General features: G+C 40.3%; 1 protein-coding gene across 7 annotated transcripts in view; it reads left to right on the top strand.

Moving 5' to 3' along the window:
* Positions 1–16,239: 16,239 nt before the first annotated feature.
* The window catches only part of AGTR1 (angiotensin II receptor type 1), a 44,738-nt gene continuing 43,285 nt past the window's right edge, over positions 16,240–17,692 (top strand). For 2 of the 7 annotated variants that reach the window (XR_011527200.1, XM_070576267.1), the window contains exon 1: positions 16,240–16,742. The gene's annotated coding sequence lies outside the window, so the exon portion shown is untranslated. Of the gene's footprint in view, positions 16,743–17,228; positions 17,608–17,692 lie in introns of those variants that run through there. The other 5 variants (XR_542485.2, XM_070576266.1, XM_070576269.1 and 2 more) reach the window with 4 other exon arrangements.

Below are 17,692 nucleotides of genomic sequence, written 5' to 3' on the forward strand. Positions count from 1 at the left end.
GTAAAATTATTAACTGTACATTATCCTCATACTGATTTCAGAGGCTATTAAGCAATGCAAACAGCATCTTCGTGGTTGGGAATCAGCCTCAAACACAGCATATTCCATAGGTGTTCATCTTTACAATCTGTTTCATACTACATGCAAAACGCTAGAGCTATAAACAACAGGACTGCTAGAATATCAAATGAGGCTTACACGATAATACATATTTGGCAGGTATGAAGAATCAGAATGAATCTCTTCAATGAACAGGTGACACTTGGCTTTCTCAGCAACACGTGATCTTATGGAGCATCTACTATGTGCCAGGCATTGTTCTGAGCAATGGAAATATCATGGGCAATACTATACCATCCTTTTCCTTGGAAATAACATACCAACACCAAGATTTCTTATATTATTTCAGATACATATTCAGATTTATGTATTCAAAGGGAGCCAACTAAAATATTTCAACAAATAAAATCTTCACCACTTCTATCTAGCTAAGAAAAATACAGTATCTCTTTCAGGGATTTAGCCTTGTTACCACACTGATGAGAATGACGTACTCTCTGCAGAGACCAGAACAAAAGGAAGTCAGATAAAATGCAGGGGAATCGTCTAGTTGGTCTTAAAGAAGAGCCTCTTAAACACGCTTATAAAAGTGGGGTAAAAAAGAGACTCTTACATATTAGAGATTTAGGAAACTATGAATAATTCGACTAGTCACCAACTTGCAGACAAGGCATATGGGCTCCAAATTGTGATCCTAGATTAATTCATGTGTTGCATATTTCAATTCACTTTCATGCACACCAACTAACATTCAATTACACTACTCAGTCTTTGATATCTCTTCTTATATTTGGATTGATGTTTTCATTTTTAACAGCACTTCCTAATTAAAACTAAAATAAAATGTGACAATTATTCAGATAACTTAGGAGGGGAGGAAGAAAGGGACTGAATCAGTTTAGGCTAAGGAAATAAGAGGCCAGTAGAAAATGGACTATGTTATACACGAGATTCTGAATACAAACTTTAGGGTAGCCACTAAACTAAAAAACAGAACAGAGACACAAAAGACAAATAAGGAAATAAGAAACTGCAGAAGTCAATGGGTAGGCCAAAACACACAGGACGAGAAACAAAGGAAAGGCAGAAAATTTGAATAGGCATCGCGCTTGAAGAAATACTTGTGATATCTATCTAATAGAAAGTCAAAATCCAAGTATCAGGCAGGGTCCCAGTAACAAACAAAATTCACCCCAGAAGAATCAATGAAGACTTTCAAAAGCCTTATAGAAGTGTGGGTAGGGATAAGGAAACAAATAAGGTGCGTAAGGTGTTTACAGACAAGCAATCCATGTGAATCCGTTAATACCCTTAGGACTAAAGAGACAAAGGGAGGAAATGGTGGTCCTGGAATCCAGCAAAAATGGGAGCCATGAAGAATGAGCCTCCCAGAAGAAACTAGACATATGGAGGAGTGGAAGTACTGCCAAACTCAGCGCCAAAGCAGAGAAGGAAGCAGGAAGAAACACCCCAACCTCTTGCCCCTCGGATCTCCTGCCTGTGCCTCCTGTTATCCAAACTCAACAAGATGCCAGAACCAGAAGCCAAATCCAATCTCCCATTGGCTAAACCCAACCAGAAGCCAACTAGCAAGAAGACCAGGTGATGCCCTCAGTAGGAGTCAACCTCCCAAGGAAGAGAACAGTACAGAGAAGGATAGAGAATGGATTTGAGAGGTATAGGGGTGCATACGGGGATTAATCAGCACACTAGAACATCCAAGTACCCTTTAGATTTAAGGTAGGAATTGGAAAAGTAAACAGAGTGCTTTTTGGAGTTCGCCAAGTGACAACAGCATGAAGAGAAAAAGCATTCAAGTTCATTCCCTAAGAGAGTGGTTGTTACAAAGCTATTACAAGACAGCCAATTTAAACCCAATGCTCCTGCTACCTGTGCTTTTTCTCTGCAAAAAGGTATGATCCTGTCTTCTGGAGTGAAGAAAAGAAGTATGAAGTTACATTTCTAAAACAATTTATACTTGAAAATTATTATTCTAACAGACCCTATGATCCAGCTATTCCATTCCACGTATATGCCCTTGAGAAATGTGTGTATAAGTGGAGCCATGTACTGGAGTGTTCATTCCAATAACACCCATAATAGCCAAATGTCAACCCAAACGTCTATTCACAACAGAATTCATGTGGTAGGTATGTTCATAGAATGAAAGACTCTATTACAATGAAAATGAACAGATTAAAGCAATACGTAGCAACATGGAAATTTCTTACCAAGTTTATGTGAAGCAAAAGCAGCAAGATGGAGACAAATACATTAACAGCAGGTTCTATCTTTATGAAGTTTAAAATCTATATTGTTTAAAGATACATTCACTTGTGGAAAAAGTATAAAGAAAAGCAAGGAAATGATGACCACAAAGGTCAGCATTGTGCTGGCCTCTATGGGGAATGTGATAGAAAAGAGACACATGGGGGGCTTCTGACATGCTGGCCATGTTCTATTTTTTGACTTGGATGGTGTATTAGTCAGCCTGGGCCACCATAACAAAATACCGCAGACTGAGGGGCTTAAACAGACATTTATCTTCTCCCGATTCTGGAGGCTGTAAGTCAAGATCAAGGTGCTGTCAGCATTGATTGAGGCCTCTCTTCCTGCCCTTAGAGGGCTGCCTTCTCACTGTGTCCTCACATGGCCCTTCCTCTGTGTGCTTGTGGAGTGAGAGAGAGCTCTCTTGTGTCTTTTCCACGTCTCATAAGGACACCAGTCCTTTTGGATTACTCACCCCCCCCCCCCCCATGACCTCACTTAATTTTGTTGCCTCCTTATTGGCCCTGTTTCTAAATACAGTCACACTGGGGTAAGGGTTCCAACACATTTCAGTCCATAACAGATCGTATTTACACAGATGTTTGCTGTATATTTATTTACTATAGTGTATGTTTATTTTATGTATTTTTCCATATGTGTCTAATATTTCAGAATGAAAATGCTTTTTAAAAATTATTACCTGAGTCTCTTCTACTTGAACATTTTGAGTTTTACAATGAAGAGCCTTCTTGGTAATTAGATAGATGATTCGTTTCCAGGAAACTGTACGCTTTGAAATAATTTCCTTTGCTTCTTAATATTTAATTATAGCACTCACCAGATATAATAAATTAGAAGGAAAAATCCAAAACATTTTGTTTCTGCAGCCTTTGGAAGAGACATCTTAGGTGTATCTCTATGGATGAAGACAATGTGTCCCGGAACATGTGCCAAGCATCTGTTTTTGGAAGGGATACAGCATAAGAAAATATAACTGCATGGTTTGATCTCAGAAGAATTATAGTATGGAAACAATTAATAATTGAAATGATATCAATGTGCCAAAATATATATATAAATTTGGATTCTGGATAATTTTAGGCTCAGGGATTTATCAGGGTAAGGGTCAAGATTAGTGATGAGAGAGTGATGTCCTCAGGAACAGAGAAGTGGAGAGAAAGCAAGCCTAGAGCAAGAGGAAAAGGCCTACCGAAATTAAATTTAGCTTTATAAAATAGAGTCCTAATTCGAGCTGTGAAATAATTTATTCAAAGCATAATCTAGGCTTAATATATCATATTTGATTTCTATTCCTTGAAATTTAGAAAAGTTCCATTACACCATTACAACATGCAAGCGTGTTGGAGATGACACATCTTAGGCAATAGGAAATATTTAAATGGTAATTTAGGGGATTTGAGTATTATCCTTTTCTGCCAATTTTCTTTAACTTTTCTGTATTTTTACATAAAACGTAATTTTACCTAAAATCCCTTCCCCTGTCAAACTCCTTTTCCCAACATATTTTCCTCATGAGCTAAAATGTTTCCATATTAATTATGTCTTTATGCTCGATCATTCTTCCTTTTTAACGCCTTTCCCTGGGGCCTCCTTGCCCTTTGTGGTTAGCACACGTTAAGGACTCATGGAGCTGAAGGCGTCAGGAGTCACTGCATTGAGCGGGAGGGCAAGGAACTGTTAGTCCTCTGTCGGGTCAGGTAGCATTATCTCCAAACTGCTCGGGATGGACGGAGACCCCACCAAATGCAAACTGCAGGCACAACTGAGTTTTTAGCACACTTCTTGTGCTCCCTCACTATTTTTAGATTATATTTCTACAACATTCCTCAATTATTTTAAAAGTAGAAGAAAAATAGATGGAGCTTTTGACGTGGTTAATATTAAAGTTATTTCAGCATGGATTAAATAAACTCTCTCTATTATTTTTCAACCATTTACAAACATCTCTAAGTTTTCGACAAGTTTTTTTCACCCTGAGGAATAATCCATTTGCCTGCTGTCTGACTGTCAAGTAGCTAGAAAAGGACTGGGGGATGGCCATGCCAAGGCAATTGTCCTACGAATGACATCATCAGAGTAGGTGCCTAGACATATATACAGGAACGACCTAAATACAGTTATGTAGCTGAGAGTTGTAATTCAAGTTTCCTGAAAGATCTCAACAATTAGAAGGCAAAAAGTAAGACTAACTATAAAAGGAATCAATATACATTTTCTTTAAATTTCCAGAATGGAAAACAACAGGGAAATGGCTCCATTTTAACAGAAGCCCTTAAATCAAATGATCTCTAAGTTAGAGTAAATAAATGAATGTTTCATTCAAATCTCATCACCAATCAACTCTCTTGCATGTTGCAAACTAACTTAGAAGTAGGACAGGAAGGAGGATACACTAGAAAGGGGACTGGAGCATGAGTTAGTGTCTAGTTCTCATCTGCTCCCTTAGCTAGACGTCTTTGGGTACATTTAACCTTTTATCTTCGGATTCTTCATCTGTAAAAGTGGGCAGTAACACCAGACTTACCTGTCAGACAGGATTATTTTAAGGATCAAGTAGAATTCCTCTTAGCCGTCTTAGAAGGCGTCTTAGAAGCACCGTTCAGAATAGAGCCCACTGGGAAAGGATACACTGGCTCAACCAAAATTCAACCAAAGGGCACAGAGAACCAAAGGGAATCTGCCCCGCTGTGCACAGAATCCCAGACCCTCCTGCCTTCCACAGGATCTTGTTCTGCCAAGGATCTCTTCTCTCGTAGATCTATAATAGCTCTTCTTTTTCACATGGCTCTTTTACCTCCAAAAACTGGTCAAATTACCTAAATCCTAAAATGAAGGAACAAAACAAAACCTCTCTAGGCATTACCTTTCCCTTAAGGCATCACCTTAATTCTGTCTTTTCCTTCCCTACCAAACTTGTTAAGAAAGTCTCTATATTTCCTCCATGAACCTCCTCATTATTCTCCAACCTATTATACCGAGGTTTTTGCTCGTCTTCTCTAACGAAACCACTTTCACTGGATCGTCAACTACCTCCTATTTGAAAGATTCAGCAATGTATTTAAGGCTCACATGTTTATGTCTGACCCTTAACACTCCCTTTTTCCTTTAAACCAAGGTTTGGCAAACACAGCCTGCTCACCTTTTTATATCGCCCATGAGCTTAGAATAGTTTTCTCATTTTTCAAAGGTTAAAAATATCAAAAGAAAAATATTTTGACATATGAAAATTACATCAAATTCGAATGTCAGTGTCCAGAAGTAAAGTTTTACTGGAACACAGCCACACCTATATGCTTGTCTACAGCTGCTATGGCACGTCAGAGGCAGAGCTGAGTAGTTGCCACAGAGACAGTATAGCCCGAAAAGCCTAAAATATTTACTATCTGGCCCTCTACAGAAAATGTTTGCCAATGCCTACTTAAAACTCCTCCAGCCAAGGTTTCAGGATGCCTTTCCTGGACAAGCTCCTACTTCTCTGTTAAGTTTTCCCAGAGCTGTTGTGAAGATTAAATGAGACAACAAGTACCCAAGACGGCATCTGTCTCACAGTTGGTGTTCAAAGCAATGTTAGCTCCCTTGTCTGTTGACTCTTCTCCCTCCGTCTACCCCTCAGATGTATGCTCCTGAAGATTTCATCTTCATTATCTTCCTCTTTTCTCTCCACACTCTTTCTTGTAAACCTCACTTCCTCCCAGAGCCTCAAGCATCATCCCCACACTCATGACTCCCAAACCACATATCCCAGCCTAGTTTCTGCTTTACTTTGATGCCCTTCAAGAAAGCAAGCTGAACACATCCAAAATTAAACCCATCCATCCTCTAAAACATCAGGTATTCCTGATCTCAGTTAATAGCACTGCCATTTGCCCAGCCTCCCAACCCAGAAATCTCACCCTTTCCTTTCTACCTCTCTCTCACCCTTCATGTCCAACCAGTCAATGAATCCTTTCCACTGCATTTCAGAACCTTGTCCCACCATCCACAGAGCCACCACTTTAGTTTAAGTCCTCTTCATTTCTCTTCTGGAATTTTTAGCTCATCTCCTGGAATTTCTATCTCAACAGGCCCACAATCTGGTCCCATTTGGATCCATCCTCTACATTTCCACCAGAATTACTTTTCATCTTCTTCCATAACACATGGGATCAAGACTCCTTGCTCAACAGCCCTTGTGACTCTCATCACCCACAGGGTAAGTCCAAATACTTGAACCTGGCCTTTCACAATCTTGCCCTCACCTCATCCATTCATTCCTTCAACAAATACTTATTGAGCATGTACTATGTGCCAAGTGTTATGCCATACTATGAGTAAAGCAGCAAACAGGACCAGCATGGTGTCTGCTGGAGGAGTCCAATCCAGGAGACGAGATCAAGATTAAACAAAGAACCATTATATTTCCCTTCTACCCATATTAAAAAGGGCACACTGTCATAGTGTCATCTGCACATATACCTCTGTCTATAATACCCTAAACTTCAAGGCATGGCTCAAATACCTCCTCTGGTATGGGAACTTTCTCCAACTTGTGGCTATCAGAGTAATTCTGGCCTTCCCTGTATTCTCTGAGCATCTCTATTATTTAGACACAGCATTATATATCCCTGTTACTCTTACCTCACTGGATTGCAAATATTTTATATTCAAGGACTAAACTGATTGATGTCCTCAGGCCTAATCCAGTGGTCATTATAGGAGCTTTGATTAATTAATTGTGACTAAAGGCCAAAAACATGCTTATATATACACTATAGTAGTAAGCAATATTTGAAAAAATCAGAGTAAAAAAATACTTAAAGAGATAACATATGTTGCTTACAGATAAGTAATACAAACAAAATAGTGCTTTATCTGCATTTTTAAGTAATTAATTTTAAAAATTTGACTTTTACATTTTGTTCATTCGGGAAAAGCCAAATGATTTTCCAGTAAAGCCATGGTTAGCTGTTAATGCTTAATTTTTATCTGCTAATTTTGTTTCTCATTTTAATATGTTCAAAGTATATTTTAGTGAAATATAAACATCTTTGTTAAGAAATATTTGAGCGTATCATCCTCACAATAAGATATTTGCTTTATATGAATAATATGTTTATATCCTGTAGATCTTCAAGTCATAAACAAGGCAGAAAATAGAGAATGATGGACGGGCTGCCGGAAGACTCAAGAAAATAATTATAATAATAACTATTCTAATCTTTGAGATGTGCCAACGGGGAGATCCAGGAAATTACCAAGGAGTTAACGTCAATACTAGGAAAGAATCAGAACAAATAACAGCAGAATTGATCAGGAAGTACTTAGGCAAGAGCAATTTAATGAGCAACTAGCAGCATGAGTTCATGGAGAAAGATCGTGGAACACAAACCAGAAAGTGTGAACGCAAGCAGAGTCAGCCAAAGGAACTCAAATTTGTCTACTTAAAATTATACCAATTGCCATGTGAAAAAGTATCTTAAATTAACATAATCCTAAAAGAATAAATATAAAACCAACTTTTGGCTGATATACTAGAAAAGACAGCACTTAATTTAAAAAACTTGCTGTTCAGAAGACAACATCTACCCCAACACGCCTCTACCTCTGGCTCCAAGTGGTGCTGATGAGTGCCAATGGCATTCCTTCAACACTCTCACTCCATCTCCCAGCACATGATTGCTCAAACTCTGCTAATAAGTGGTTTTTCAAGCCAGCCAAATATAGACTATTTGTGTAGACTGTCTTTGCGAATGCCTCTAGCATGAAAGCTAGTGTGGATGAAATCCTAACAAGATGCCAGCTATTAGCAATCCAGGGGTGCCAGGTAAGTCCATCAAGTTTTACTTTTTTAAAGAAAATTTGTTTATGTGTAGGGAAGTATTTGGACTGCAGGGCCAAGTTAAAGATTCTAAGTGGGCTAGAGGAGGTCATTAACTTCATTAGGAGTTGTTTCTACCCTCATGGAGCTCAGATCAGCTATAAACATCTCCCCTCTGTCAGAGACATGCATTTCAGGGATTGGGGAGAAACCTTCTGCTTGGACCAGGAATCACGCAGCTCGATCAGCAGGATGGGAGCACGCCCTGGGCCAGCGGGGGCGTTCTTAAGGTGGCCTGGTGCCAGAGAAGCATCAGCCAAGTGGACATCCTGATATCATGACCTCGGCAGTGAGTAAAGGACGGCCAGCATGATTGTGTGACTGAACCAATGGACAGTAAATAAGGGGCCACCCACCAAAATTGAACCAAGATATGAAATATGGTAGAAAATATTTGGATTGTATTCTAAAGACAATGGGAATTTAAGTAAAATTGGGACAGCTGAATCTCCTTATCTTTCCTCAGCCAGTAAAATTCAAAAATGATTTTGCAAATGTTGCCCATTTTTCCAGAATTTTTTCTGAAAGCCTGTTGTGTTCTTTACATGAGCATACTGTTTGCCATCCTAAATACCTACCTGGCTCTTCCCAAGAACTTTGTGTCTCACCACCTCCATTTTTTCGAATTATTGTTTTAGAAAACTTCCTTCTTTTAAAGTTAAATATTTAAGAAACTGATAGAACTCTTATGGATGTCAGTTCCTCTCTACAGAGCATAATGTATTTATTCAATGATTGTTAACAATGATGTTCATAGATTTAAAACATTCACATATTACGAGATTCTTGTTGGGAATTTTATTTGTGTAGTATTTTTTAGTTCTTTCCTATCATCTATCAACATTTCTACTAGTAAATATAGTAGCCTTGCTTTTTTTAGAAAATGAAATTAATTCAATACTAAATTTATCCATCCTCATTTACTGCCTCTGACTTAATCTCTAAAGCTTTATTCCTATCACTTTTCTCCTCTTTCCTCATGAACATTTGATTTTAAATATTTAACTCAGAGCTAAAGCAAAATATAACTTAGAATAATATATTCTACTTTTTAGCTTCTTCCAAGCCTCTACAAATCATCTCACATTCACCAGCTTATTGGATAACACCCTTGCGCTCTGGCGAGTTATAGAACCTTGCAAATGTTCATTTTCCAACTTATAATTGAAGGTGATAAGGGATCGTAGAAATCCTGTCTGATTAATGACCTGTGAAGTTTATAACTGTTTTTTTTAAAAAAAGGTTACATTTGTAAAAGGTAGAAAATAAGAGGGGTAAAGCAGTTGTTTACTCAGTCTACATACATGACAGTACATAGTATAGAATATACATGACAGTATACTCTACAGACAATTGAAATAAACCACCTGAGACATAGCCCCTCACCATAGCACACAACATTGTAAAACTCAGTTACATTTAATGAGGCTGTCTAACCCCGCCCCAGTCAAGAACATTCAACAACGCTGTTTTGTTGTCATATTTCTCTCTTGCTCTATATTCCTGTGAAACTACTTCAAGCAGTGGGGATATCAATTTTGGTAAAGTACATTGAGTAAGATGCATCCCTAGCTTATCAAAAGGAGTTCTTAGAATAGTGACTGTATTTGAATATTTGGACAACACACATGTTTAGAATTATTGGGATTAATTAAGAAAAAAAAGGTAACATTTGTTGAACGCTAACTATGGACCAGGCACTATTCTTTTGTTTTACGTGTATTAATTCATTCGATCCTCATTACATTGAATTAGGTGCTGTTGGACCACATTTTACTTTTGAGTAAACTAAGGCATAGGAGGTTAAATAACATACCCAAGTTAACAGAACTGGTAAACAGGATATTGGAAAATCCTTACTTCAAGGAAAGATCTAGAAGTCAGCTGGCTTGGTCAGCCTCCACCGAGACCTCTTTAGAGAACGGAAATGGACTCCAGGTCTCTGAACTCCTAGTTCACATCTCCTCCCATAAAATCATGCTACTTTATATTTTCAAAACAGTACATAAAGTTCAAAGGAGAAAGTGGTAACTTCTGGCAGATGTGAGCAGGAAAATTAAAAACTGGCATTTGATGTGAGTCTTTGAGGATAGGCAGTTTTCAAGCAGCAGAGGTTGGAAGGTAGCCTAAAAATGGATCGGCACGGGCAAAAATGGAAATAACAAGCCGAAGAGATGTGAAGGGCATGTCTGACACAATCTAGGAATATGACTGAAAATTTTAAAAGCAGGAGAAATATTGGAATCAAAATGAAGCTTGACGTGAAAATTTAAAGTTTGTAAATCTTAATGATATTCTTTGAGAAAAATTTTAGAATAAGAGAAATATAGAAAATGCTCTTGTTTTCATTTTGAGTAATGTAAGAAACCATTTGCATGAATTTCAATTTATGATCTCCACTAGCTACGCAATGATTTCATTTGGAAGTCCGTGTAGGATAAGACTATGCACCAGCGATCAGTCTAACCCAGCGTTCTCTCTGAGACAATAAACTGAAGTACACACAGTAGCAGGCTAGGTGAATGCCTGCCAGAGTATCCATCTCAAAAGCTGGTTCTATTCTCTCAGCATGCCTGCGGTCGCTAGGATAGACCTCCACTTAGAAACAAACCTGAACTTGGTGAATATTTACATATTTTTATAACACCCTTTCTCATGTAAATACCAGATACTGAACTGCTACCAAATGTGGGCGAGCCAATTGCATCCTCTACACCATAGGAACGCCCTAAAGTACGGGTGTAGGTTCATTCACCTGGTTGAAGCCACTGGGCCTTCAAGTTTAGAGTCAGCAAAGACTGTCCACACAGATAGATGTTCCTTGCTCTCCAAAAAGCCCCTGTGCAAAGTTCCCTGCCTTCTTGTTCATTCTGCTAATTATTTTATAGTGATATAACTGGTATATAAAATATGGATAAATATACACAAACGTAAAAAGAAAGCATAATTTAAAAATAACCATAGTCACGACATTCAGAAACAATCACTTCTGCATTTAGTGACTCACCTATGCATCCAGTTTTTCTCTATGCATATGCATGTATATGTACACATAGAAGTAAAACTGCTATTCAAATCTCTGTCTCTAGTCATAAGTCTAAGGCACACTCTTTTGCATAGGATCAATGTGATACTGTAGTAGAAATTGAAGCGTTCAAACCATATCATTACTCAGCTGATTTATCATAATAATAATGATGCCATCAATTTCTTGGAAACTTGTCCTTCTCATCTGCTTGTTTCTGATGATATAATACCCCTAAGAGTAAATCCCACCCTTTTAAGAGGTTTCACCCTAAACAGCTGACCCTCTGAGAAACTTCCAGTCCTCAAAACTATGATCATTTCTAAAACCAAGTTGGAATTTAGTACAGGCATGACTATGGTCAATGATTTATAGCACTAAAGAAATTTTAAAATATAAAGAGTCTTAAAAATAATCATAGGAGCATTTCCCAATTTCACTCATAGACTCTGGAATTTGGTTGTCACCCACTTCTGGCTTTTCTACAAAGGTCTTGTGATAAATGGTTCCAAATATCTGTGATGCTATGAGACAAGTCACAAAATGTCCAACTTCAAAACCAAGCAAACAAGTAAATTAATGCCTAGGACAAGCTTTACACTATCCGGGAGGGTTGGCTGTTCTGAGCCTTCCCTCTGGTCCCATAATCATTCTGGGACCATGCCAGCATTTCCAGGCTGCAACAGAACCACCTGCAAACATGGCTGCCTCCCTCGACCCCCTCCTGTGAGAGGAGAAAATGCCAGTGACTTTGATCTCTGTTCCCCATCCCTTAGGATAGCACCAAATACAAAAAGCGCAAGAAACGTTTGCTAAATAAATAACCTAGGAGAGAGAACTGAAAACGATATACACAAGAAGGTGTTACATAAATAAAAAGAAATATTGCTAGTGTGAGTTCTTGATTGCTGGCAAGCATGGTAGGAAGGGGGAATAACACATCCAAGAAAGTGTTGTCTATTTAAAACAGGACATGATAAGGCTTGAAAATCAATGCGAAAAGGCAAGAAAAGTCCCTGGAGCCCTAGAAAAAGTGGCCGACAATCGCTATACCTTTGCTCTTCATCTTTCGCCCACAGCACTATCTGCAAAGGCTCCACCCCATGCCCCATTGGGGTAACTCTCCGACTGTAGTGTTAGTCCCAACACCTCCCCTCTCCTGTCTGCCCATTCTCTTTCTCCCTGTCTCTTGTTCTCCCATCTCTGCCTATGGTTTCCTAAATTTTAAATATAGGCCAAGGTCTCTGTTGGATTCCATGGCTCTCTCTCTTCACCACCAAACTTCTTGCAAGGCTCATTTCTGCACCCACACTGTCTCCTTTGATCTCTCCCATGCTGCCATTTCCCTGATCCTGCTGTGCTCTCCCCTACAGCACAACTTTTAGATCTAATTCCTGGCAACCCTAGTTTCAAAGATAAAGACAAATCTTTAAAAGCCCCCGAAACCATTAATATCTTTTCCAGTAATTTGAGCTAATAACAAGCATTCCAAGAAAAAATGAATAAATAAAGCCCTTCAAAAGAGGTCATCTCTCTCCCAATTATAATTGCCAGTGGGACATCTGTGAAAGGTCCTTAAATAAATAAACCAGCTGCCTCTCACGACCAGCTCAATGCGTCTCCTTCCCGACCCACCTCCCTCAGTTATTTCCATAAGTTGTCTCTATTCTGTCTTGGCATTGTTCTAGTCCTAATACTACGTAGTGTAGATCCTTGTTACTTCTCGTCTGGTCCACTGTTATCCTTGCTTCTAGCATCTCCATGCTCTGATCCATCCTACACATCACGCCCCTCCTCAAAAGCCTCAGTCATTCCTCAACAACCAAATTAAATGCAAACCCCTCTACTCATTTCTGAACTCCACAATCACGCCAGCCCTATCCTTCTACCACTACTCTCTCTTAGCAGAGCAAATGTGTAAGCTCTGATGCCACACAACCTAGAATCGTGGCTCTGCGCCTTACGAATTGTGTAACCTTGGGCAACTCGTTTAATTTCTGTACCTCAGCTTCCCCATCTGTAAAATGGGAATAATAATGTACCTGTTTATATATGAGTTTTCTGTGATAATTAATTAGATTAATAGATATGAAGGGCTTACTAGATGTCTGATTTATGGTAAGAATCCAATAAATGATAGCTCTTATTATTACTTATATACTCTAGAAAATTCCAGCAACCCTCTCTCCCACACAAATGATAATATTTTGCCAAAATACTTTTACACACGCTGTTTCCTAGGTCCCCAGTTCAAAAATCCTATCCGTCCTTCAAGATCCATCTTAAACATTTCTTCCAAGACACATGGCTTGTATGGAGTCAAAGTCAGTCTTATCTCAGTGGTTTGTGGGGATTCTTGCCACATGCCAAGCACCCTGCACATCTAGAGAAATGAGGCGGCACCCTGCCCCAGAGGGACAATTGAGTGGGGAAGGGCATGCGCCTCCCTGCCGGGTTAGCACATCCAGGGCTCCAGGACCACGTCTGCCTCCACCTTGCATTCCCACCAAGTCCTCCTGCAGAAACCTAAGCTTATTACATCCTTAATCACATTGTAGTAAAGCTGGTATTTTTAATTTTGTGAGAATTCAAAAAATATGTTACCATAAGGCAACTCTATGCTTAAGATTTTGAGGAGCTGCAAAAGTGTTTTCCAAAGTGGCAGCACCATTTTGCATTCCCACCAATGACGCCTGAGGGCTCCAGTGTCTCCACATCCTCACCAACATTTGCTAACACCTGATTCTTTGATTATAGCTGTCCTACAGGTATGAAGTGATAGCTCGCTGTGGTTTCGATTTGCATTCCCCTGATGACTAATGATGTTGAGTGTATTTTCATGTGCTTACTGGCCATTTGTCCATCTTCTCTGGAGAAACGTCTATTCAGATCCTCTGCCCATTTTTTAATTGGGTTATTTGTGCTTTTATTATCAGTTGGGAAAAGTTCTTTATATGTCCTGGATATATCCTTACCAGATGAATGATTTACAAATATTTTCTGCAATTCTGTGGGTTGTCTTTAACTTTCTTGATGTCCTCCTTCGAAGCACAGATGTTTTTAGTACTGGTGAAATCCAATTTATCTATTTTCCTTGTGTTGCTTAAGCTTTTGGTGTCTTATCTAAGAAGATTTTGCATAACCCAAGGTCACAAAGATTTACTCCTATGTTTTCTAATTTTACCTCTTACATTTAGATCTATGGTCCATTTTGAGTTAATTTTTGTGTATGGTATTATAAGGGATCCAATTTCATTCTTTTGCACATGGATATCCAGTTGTTCCAGTATCATTTGTTGAAAAGATTATTCATTCCCCATTGAATTGTCTTGGCACCCTTGTCAAAAATCAGTTGACCATATGTGCTGATTGAATTTCTAGACTCAATTCTATTCCATTGAGCTATTTATCTATCTTAACGCTAGTAACCCACTGTCTTGGTTATTATAGTTTTGTAGTACATTTTGAAATTGGGAAGTGAGAGTCTTCCAACTTTGTTCTTCTTTTCCGGGATTGTTTTGGCTATTCTGGGTCCCTTGCACTTCCATGTGAATTTTAGGATCACCTTGTTAATTTCTTCCACAACAGCTTGCTGAGATTTTGATAGGGATCGTGTTCAATCTGTATATTAGTTGGAGATTATTGCCATTTTAACAATATTAAGTCTTCCAACCCACAAACATGGAATGTTGTTCCATTTGTTTAGGTCTAATTTAATTTCTTTCAACATTGTTCCCTGGTTTTCAGAGCACAAGTTTTACACTCTTTTTGTTAAATTTATTCTTAAGTACTTTATTCTTTTGCTCTATGGTAAATGCAATTTTTTCTTAATTTCATTTTTTTATTCTTCATTCCTAGGATATAGAAATAAAACTGATTTTGTATATCGATCTTATATCCTGAAACCTCACTGAACTCGCTTATTAGCTCTAATAGTTTCTCAATTGATTCCTTAGGATTTTCTAAATACACAGTCATGTCATCTGTACACAGAAATAGTTTTACTTTCTTTCTAATCTGGATGCCTTTTATTTCTTTTTCTTATCCAGTGCCCTGGCTAGAACTTCCAGCACAATGTTAGAATGCTAGAAATGGAGAGAGCTGACGTCCTTGTCTTGCTCCTGATCTTAGCTGCAAAAACACTGTCTTTCACCTTTAAGTATGATGTTAGTGAGCTTTTCACAGATGCGATTCACGGTTTGGGGAAGTTTCTTTCTATTCCTAGTTCGTTGAGTGTTTTTATCATGAGAGGGGGTTGCATTTTGTCAAATGAATTTCCGATTTATTAAGAAGATCCTGTGGTTGTATCCTTTATTCTACTGGCATGCTGTTTGACATCAGATGATTTTCAGTAAACGAATCTTGCATTCCCGCGATAAATCTCACTTGGTTATGGTGTATTATCCTTTTTATATGTTACTGGATTTGATTTGCTAATATTTTGTTGAGGATTTTTATCCATATTCATAGGAAATATTTCTTTGAGTTTTCTTTTCTTCTGATGTCTTATCTGGTTTTGGTCTCAGGGCAATACCGGCTTCATAGCAAGAGCTGGGAAGTGATCCCTCCTCCTTTTTTTTGGAAGAATTTCTGAAGAATTTAATTCTTTCTTAAACACTTGGCCATATTTAGTTTTTTAACTTTTTCTATTTTTATATCTTAAAAGAATACAACTCTGATAGCATGTCCAATAGGAGGAAATGCGTGTCCACCCTTTCTCTCTGTAACCCTGAAATTAATCTATGGGATCTATGATCCACGACAGTATTGTCAAAGTTTGAGTTAACTCATAGGAAAGAGAAAAAAGTTCCCCAATTCGTCCTTAAAAAGTTTTCCAAGTTTAAAAACAAAAGTAGGGAACATTCATCTCCGCGTGAACAGCTTCTCCTGTCACCCCAGCTCTCCTCCATTTCGAGACCCCTCCTCGATGCGGAGTTACGAACCAGGTGCACGCAGGTCGGATGGGCGACACTGGGGAGGATTGTGGCATCATCCTGCTTCCGTCAGCATCTGGAGAGGGAGGGGTTGGGCCGAGAGGGTCTCCCGGGGCGGGGCGGAGGAGGAGGGAATGCAAAACAGAGCCTCGCCCCTGGAACCCAGGGAGCAGCAACGCCCCTCGCTATAAATTTGGAGCCGCTTGGTCGCGAACGATTCCAGCGCCTGTCAGCCAGGGACCCAGGCAGTGGGCCACAGAGCGCCTGGGCGCGCGCGCAGCAAGCAGCTTGGCCGGGCCGGGGCGGCGATCGATGGGGCGCAGCCCAAGCGGCCCGCGGGAGTGAGGGCGCACAGCCGGCCGCCGAGGCTGCGCACCCAAGGCCCGCACGAGCGCGGCCAGCTCGCGGCCCGACGTGGGCGCAGCGCCCCGCGCGCGGGGGAGTCGGCGTGGGCGGGTCGGTTTCCTGTCTGGGTGTCCTAACTCGGGCGCTGGGCTGGAGGCGCCCGGGACGAGCAGAGAGCCAGCACAGTTCCGGTCGCCGCGCACCCGGAGCTGGCCGCCCTTCCCCAAATCAGGTAAGGGGCGTCTGGCTTGGGAGGGAAAAATTTGAGCTCGTTTGCCGCGTGCCCCGGAAATTTCAATTCTAATTTGACAAGACTCTTTCGAGTTCAAGCAAGAAATTTGCAGAAATGGGATGCAACCGAGTAAACTTTCTTCCCGAGGCTTTTAGCTAACTCTTGTCTTTTCACCGTGCCTTGAGTGGGAAGCCGGTATGACTCTGCCGGGCGTCCGTTTAAAAGTTGCGCTAGCTCTAAGGTGAAGTTAAAAATTTCCCCAACCTCCCGCTCTGCTTCCCAGGCGATGCCCCAGCTCATGTCCCCCTCTCCACTCCCTGGAAACCACATCGGTGGATCCTCGGCAGCGGACACCGCCCCTGCGTGGGGCAGACGCTCCCACCTTCAGGTGTTCTCTGCTGCCTTTGATTCATCAACTTGGGGAGGGGAGAAGCGGGCGTCTCCACACCCTAAACCCCACAGACTTGGCCAGTGCACATTGTAGCTGAGGCAGGATTGTAGGAAAAGCTCTTGCTGGCTCACTCCCTCCACCTCTCTATCTAGCCCCCATTCTCCAGTTCTCTTAAACGTCCAGCCTACTGTCTCCACAGTGCCAGCCCGCTGAGGTCTCCGGAAGACCTCAGCGTCTTCCCCAAAGCGTCTCCTGCCCGTTGTCTTTGGGTAGCTACTGGAGACCTGGCTCTTGAACCTGTCGGAGGCTTCCTTACCTAATCCGCGCTTGCTAATGGCCCAAAACCCCATCAGCGGTCCTCAGGAGCCCTCTCTTCTGGGTGAAAGTCTAGGTGGCCTCTTTCCTCTGGGCTCGCATTTGGGACTTGGTCTATTTCTACCGTCATTCCGGGAAGAGAAAGTTTAAGTGAGAGAGGTAAGAAATCTGGCGCTGCTGTTCTGTTTTATAACTTTGTTGAGAAACTTGTATCTCTTCCTGAAGATGTCTCATCCCCAACATG

This window comes from Equus przewalskii, chromosome 15, assembly GCF_037783145.1.
Source record: "Equus przewalskii isolate Varuska chromosome 15, EquPr2, whole genome shotgun sequence".
NCBI classification, from domain to species: domain Eukaryota; kingdom Metazoa; phylum Chordata; class Mammalia; order Perissodactyla; family Equidae; genus Equus; species Equus przewalskii.